This window comes from Pseudophryne corroboree, chromosome 2, assembly GCF_028390025.1.
Source record: "Pseudophryne corroboree isolate aPseCor3 chromosome 2, aPseCor3.hap2, whole genome shotgun sequence".
Taxonomy (NCBI): Eukaryota; Metazoa; Chordata; class Amphibia; order Anura; family Myobatrachidae; genus Pseudophryne; species Pseudophryne corroboree.
Window position 1 is genome coordinate 26,241,233 of NC_086445.1, and position 7,562 is coordinate 26,248,794.

Here is a 7,562-nt window from a genome sequence, read left to right on the forward strand (position 1 = left end):
TGGACTGAAGAAGCATACAGCTGGACTCCTTTTGAGTTGGTGCAGGAGCTCTCATACCAGCTTCGCACTGGATCAGATCTAGCAGACCATTTATCTGGGCCCATTATCTATTGCTGAACCATTACACAATGACTAATGGGTTCTGGTCCATGTAAAAAAATGCTCTGAGAGGAAAACCAGTGATCATTGCGAGGTTGTACCTTCTATAATTCAGAGATGGATTTCCCCAGTATGTTCCGAGTATGAGATGAGGGATGGCAAAGGCACAGGACATTCCCAGATAAAGTAAGTGCAATAGGATGCGCTAAGTGCGGAAATGGGTGGACAGATCTAATTATCCCTTGTGTGTAATATTAAAAGTTGATACTTCCCTTAATATCACCTATATGCATACACTTCTTGAATCCGTTCCACATGTGAAAAAAATAAAAAAATGCATAGAGTGTAGTATATTTTAAACAGGACAAAATTTAATACAATCAATTGTCAGATTCATACATAAAAAATGCACAAAAAATGCAGATTAAATTCCTAAAAACACTTTTTCACCCAAATGTAGGGTAATAAAGGTGGAAGATTACCAGATGAAAGTGATCAGTGAGCGTATCAGATGTAACCTTAGGGTAACTGGCTCCGGAACCGGGTTCCCTCGTCCACGTCCCAATCGTCTGGTCAGCCTTACACCTGTTGATAATTCAATGCATACACCACTCTCCCGCTGCTACGCGTTTCGGGAATGTCCCTTCATCAGGCAGTGAGAGTGGAGTGAAAAGACTTCCTTTTTATACCTTCAACCTAGATTACTTCCGGGTCAGGAGTCATATATTACTTCCGGGTCAGGAGTCACATATCTTCTTTCCAGGACCAGATTCAGGATTTGAATCTGGTCCTGGAGAGAAGATATGTGACTCCTGACCCGGAAGTAATATATGACTCCTGACCCGGAAATAATCTAGGTTGAAGGTATAAAAAGGAAGTCTTTTCACTCCACTCTCACTGCCTGATGAAGGGACATTCCCGAAACGCGTAGCAGCGGGAGAGTGGTGTATGCATTGAATTATCAACAGGTGTAAGGCTGACCAGACGATTGGGACGTGGACGAGGGAACCCGGTTCCGGAGCCAGTTACCCTAAGGTTACATCTGATACGCTCACTGATCACTTTCATCTGGTAATCTTCCACCTTTATTACCCTACATTTGGGTGAAAAAGTGTTTTTAGGAATTTAATCTGCATTTTTTGTGCATTTTTTATGTATGAATCTGACAATTGATTGTATTAAATTTTGTCCTGTTTAAAATATACTACACTATATGCATTTTTTTATTTTTTTCACATGTGGAACGGATTCAAGAAGTGTATGCATATAGGTGATATTAAGGGAAGTATCAACTTTTAATATTACACACAAGGGATAATTAGATCTGTCCACCCATTTCCGCACTTAGCGCATCCTATTGCACTTACTTTATCTGTTCACTATTTCATATTGGTACAAGGGATTACCACTGGTGCAAAGGGGTTGCTGCTTGTTGCTATTGGCGCCATTCGTGTTCTCTATTACTTCTTTACACAGGACATTCCCAGTTACTCCACCGCAGCATGTAGAGACTGTGTCTATTTCCAAAGGAAAACCTGGCAGCAAATACCCCCATGATATATGTACCATCGATGAAAGTAATGAGAGATGAATGGATCCCCCAAAGCCCAGAATCCATCACTTCTCAGCCAGCTGTGAAGACAGCTGTACACCCATACCTGTCTATGGAGCCCCCAACAGCAGCTTTACCTCAGCGTTCCCAGAGGTCTAATTTTGGTCTCTTATTGGAACAACAAATGAACCCTTTATTTGGTATTATACCATCATAGTAACAACAATTAAGGAAAATGGGGAAATGTATCGGGGTCCTTGTGAAAACCCAAGCAGCGTGGCAGGCTGAGGATATTCAGGCCCAGTCCACTGATGCAGTGGGGCCTGACAATCTTCTGCATGTTGGCATTCCTGAATCCTCCCCCAACCATGGCAACAGGGCCCAGTGACAGTGTGGGTCCAGCGGCGATAGCTCACCATCAACACCCCATGAGGCAGATGGTGGGTCTGGATCTGAAGAGATTCAGGCCCTACCAAACACAGCTGGGCATTTTGAAAGTGGTGCCTTTAGCGAGCCAATAACAGCTCACCAGAGCACAAATCCAAGATGGCCACGATGAGCCAATAGTGCCAAGCTGCCCATTTGTCCCGCCTCTTGGCCCAGCACAAGTCTGACAGCCTAGGTTTGTTGGTGGAGAGACCAGTGAAGAGCTCCTGAAGACTGAAGAGGAAAGAAGACTCAGAAGATGGCAGAAGGCCTGGGAAGCGGTGACCATTATAAAATAGCTTAACCAGGCCAACCACCAGGTGAAGATACAATATAAGAGCTGACACCCAGAAAAGTAGTCAGTATGGGAAGTCCTGTTGCAGTGGTTGCCTATGCAATAAAGCTTAAGCAAGCCACTATTCCCCAGGTGAAGACCAGCACACAGATGCCAGAAGCCACATGCAGACACCAGAAACCCTGAGGTGATGAGGAATGGCCTGTCTCAGGTGAACATGTACGTTATTTAAATGATGTTGGAGGTGCACGCATGTTGCATGGTACCAATATTTGGTATTTTGCTCATACGCCAAACTCTTACTATGCATGTGTAGTACAGGTCTGCGAAATTGGATACAGATCGGCAGCAGATCAGCAGCAAACTGTCAGTGATTGACAGTAAAATTATAGGATATCCTGGAACTAGATAGCGATATCCTGAAACTAGAAAAGGTTAAGAGACGGGCGGCCAAATTGATTAAGGGGATGAAGATGCTAGAATACAAGGAAAGGCTTGCTAATCTAGGTATGTTTACACTGGAAAAGAGGAGATTAAGAGGGTACATGATTAACATTTAAAAATATATAAAGGAACAATACACAGAGCTTGGGGGGATTTGTTTTTTGTAAGATCAACATAGAGGACACGTGGACAGAGAGGGGATTTCGCACACAGAGAAGTAAAGGTTTCTTCACTGTAAGGACAATGGGGGTCATTCCGCGCCGGCGCATGCTGTACGGCCGAAGACCGTTGTTCCCTAGCGATTGCCTCTGCCTGATTGACGGGAAGGGGCTGGATGGTGGCATTAAGCCACCGTTTAGGGGGCGCGGTTTAACCAATGTAGGCGTGGCCGGACCATTGGGGGGCCTCGGTAGCTGCGTGACATCACATGCAGCCGCTGCGACCCGGGCAGCGAAGAGGTTCTCCCAGCCAGCCGCAGGAGCTGCGCTGGCTGGGAGTTACTCCTCAAATGCAAAAGCATCGCCACTGTGCGATGCTTTTGCACTTCTGCTGGGGGGGGCGGCACTGATGTGCGGGGCGGACCAGCCCTGTGCTGGGCATCCCCCCGTATGTCTGAGTGCCTGATCGTAACTGTGCTAAATTTAGCACAGCTACGATCAACTCGGAATGACCCCCAATATGTATTTGAAATTCCCTGCCTGAGAGAATAATAATGGCGAACTGAGTCATTACTTTTAAGAATGGGCTAGATAAATTCCTAATGGATAAAGATATACAGGGTTATGGTGGGTAGATCACACGCTACAGTTAAAAAAAAAGGAATAAACATAACGGCCAACATTCACAACAGATAAAATTGTCCTAAAAATAATACAGTGTAGGAGACCACTAATAGGTTGAACTCGATAGATAAATTGTCTTTTTTCAACTTCAGAAACTATGTTACTATGTTATAGTAATATATAATCACTAAGTCGATATGTATCACGATCAGTTGATAGAAGAGCAGGAGCAGCAACTGAAAGGATTGCCCCTCTATTCTTTAACCCTCGATGTGATGGCCTCTCAGACGTCCGTGAGTGTAAACCTTTAGCCACAAGTAACATGCACAACACAAGCAGCAAAGATTCACACTGTTTATTGTTCGTTTAACAAAAGTATAAAAGACAACGTATATGGGTGTAACTGACATGTTGTTACACTCTTATTGGCTCGTTAGTAGTTACCAGGCAGAATGTATAAGGCGGATGTCCATATATGGGTTTTCTACAAGTTTCTCAAAACATTTATCAAAGTCTGTAACACAGGACATTTGGTAACACACAGAAGTAGAAATAACAGGTTTGATCTGGTATGGAACTGCCCTTGAATACCAGGCTCATACAAGCCTGGTATTTGTATGAGCAGACAAAGGTACCTGGCACAGGGTAGTACGTATCTATGCAAACACATAACAGTTCATATAGCATGTTTTAACCCTTCATTAGGGAAGTAGAAATATTCACTTTTGCACTGTAACTATTATAAGGAAATTGATCATATAAAAAGTAATATTTACAAAGCACAGAAGAGTTAACCCTTCAATCCCCTCTTAGAATCATGATTGTTATATAACATGATTCTTGGGTGAGGCTCCTTTCTTGTTCCTCCAGTTCTTAAGATATTGGACATAATCGTCGGGTCCCTTACTATCAGAGGAGGTGACAGGACTGGTGGTTATATCATAGTACATCAGGGCCTTAACAATGCCTTTGGAGGTAAGTTTCTTTCCACAGGGAATTACACAATAAACTATAATGCCTACAAGAATTAAAGTTACAAGTATGAATATGCTTATTTGCACAAGAGCCTGTTTCCAATTTTCAAACCACCCAAAATATTGGCTCCATGGGTTGTCAATACCTGAATTTTTCTTAAGTTCTATGGATAAGGTTTCTAACTTGTTTATGGCTAAAGTAACCTTACCATTGGGACCAGTGTTGTCAGGAATATATGTACAACAGCCTTCCACCTTACTAATGTAAACACATGTACCGCCTTTTTCTGCTAGAATCATGTCAAGGGCCATTCTATTTTGGAATGTCATTTGGGAAGTGGCTTCTAGCTGTTCAGCTATACCTTTAAGAGCATCTTTGGTATCATTAACAAATCTTTGTTGATTATAATATATATAATTAATCCAGGCTACGTTTTTATTTACAGTTACTATAGGAAACAATGACTCAAAACCCGCAGCCACCTCATCTCTAGCTTTGAACTCATTTGGAACACCTCTTGGGACCCCTATAGCATCAATGTATACGTGGGGGTCAAAGCTACCTCCTGGGAGTGCTCTTTTCTTTCGATTAGCAGGAGTATTAGAGGGAGGAGTGGGGTCATCGGTGATCATTAGGAGTGGCATTATGACTTTGGCCAGGGCACACTCACCATACCATGGTGTGTCTAATTTAATTCTAAGCTTCATATCCCCACATATGTAATAAATGTCGCCTAATGATCTAGTTTGGTTGACTAAAACAGTTGTTCTTTTATTTGCACAATACCCTGGTGGGAAGGTTTTTAAATTTCTCCCTGTGGTGGTGTTAGATGTATAACAGGTATAGTTTCCAGGATATATGGTTATGGTGCTTCCTGGGTTGGGATTTTTTGACAATATGGGATATTCCCTTTTCCACATTTCGCACTGACTGTCATTTGTTTTGGTGTCATTAAAAAGGCTGAAAAAACAATTTTCCTGTTCTAGGGGTATATTAAGGGGCACTGTACCTAGGTGGGGCCTAGATTTGCCACAGACATAACAGTTGCTTTTATTGTGTTTGTTAGCACTATACTTCATCCATTCCAACCAAAAATTAATGTCAGAGAAACCAGTTTCAATAGCTAGGGTGTCTTCAAAGGTAGGGTTAGTAATAGCCACCATATCTTTAGAAGTGGCAATATGGGGCTTTAAAGGTTTGTTTGTTGTCAGCAAGTTTAGGGAACATGAAATAATCAAGGATGTATGTGGCTACGTGTGTATTGGAGGAATTGTACCACAAGGTGGGGACCCCATCTGTTTGTGTGATGTCGACTTCACATATTGTGAGGTGAATGAGGGCCAGTAGGGCTATCGAGATAGTCCCCAGGATAGAGATAGGGGGCAGGTTCTTCATTGTTTTCTGTTCTTCTGTCTTCGCTAGGTGGGAGGTCAGGGCTGTCTGCCCCGGTTCGTACCTCACTGGAATCACTTGCTTCCCTCTCTAGGTCTGGTCTAGGAACCTTTTTTACTCGGGATGTATGGATCCAGGTAGGACTTTCCTCTGTCAGGACTGCTGTTCGGGTAACTGCTACGACCTCTGTCTCTGGACCATAGGTGAAGTCTCCTGGGCTCTTGTTCCTGGGGAGCACCTTCACCACGACTCTGTCTCCGACTTTAAAGGGGTGTGTAGGTTCCTGTGGATTCAAAGGGTTTTTACAAACAACCTCATGTTCAATTTCATTCAGTTTTGTTATCAGGGACCTGACATACTCTTCTCTGATGAGTTCTAGATCTCCTTCCTGTATTACTAGTGGTTTCTTAGCCCAGGGTGTAGGAAAAGGGTCTACCCATTAGTATTTCAAAGGGTGAGTATCCTAGAGTTTTCTGTGGGGTATTCTGATTTCTGCTAGGACAATGGGAAGGACCTGCTTCCATTTGTGGAAGGTACCTCCTGTGGCCTTCCTTAGTTTGTCTTTGAGGGTCCTATTCATTCTTCCTACGACCCCTGAACTCTGCAGGTGGTACGGGATGTGAAACTTCCACTCCACCTGTAGAGCTTTTACTAAGGCCTGTGTGATTTTGGCTGTAAAGGCTGAGCCTTTATCACTATTTATTTGCAGGGGGCACCCCCATCTAGGGATGATTTTCTGTGTTAGGATTCTTGCTACTGTCTTGGCATCCTCTGACTTAGTTAGGAATACTTCTGGCCAGCGAGAGAACATATCTACAATGACCAGGGCATATTCTTGTTTACCTGTACCAGGGATATGGGTAAAATCAATTTGTAAGTGTGTAAAAGGGGTGGTGGGGTATTCAAGATGCTGGTGTTTCGCTTTATTGGGGTTGTTAGGGTTATTCCTGAGGCAAGTGATGCATCTGCTAACATACTGGTCCACAAGTGATTTGGCATTAGTAACATAAAAATCATTGGTTAGTAGGAGGAGTGTTGTGGCTTCACCACGGTGACCAACACCACGGCACTGGGCAACGAGCAAAGGGGCACTGGACTGGGGTATACAGGGTTTCCCCTCTTTGCAGATTAATCCTGATTTAGGATTTTTTCTGCAGAATTGGGTAAGTCCAGTCGGAGAGATCAGTATTAGTCGCAGCAGCTTGAAGTTGAGTGAGCAGATGGACGTTGTCAAGGGAGGGAGGGGCCATGACTGCCATGTGAGAATGGGCAGTAGGCTTGTTTAGCAGTAGTGTCTGCAAGGGCGTTGCCAAGGGAGATATTATCCTTGCCGCCAGTATGTGCCTTGCAGTGGATAATGGCAATGTCAGAAGGGAGGGTAATGGCATGTAACAGATCAGAGATGAGCTGCGCATGCGAGATACCCGTACCATCTGCCCCGAGAAAGCCATGGCGTTGCCAAATGACCCCATGGTCATGAACAACGCCGTGGGAGTCAGTGCAAATGGTAACAGGCTTGTTCTGGTAGAGCTGACATGCTCTAGTGAGTGCAATGAGTTCTGCAGCTTGCGCGGACTGATAAGGTATTGGCAGGGCT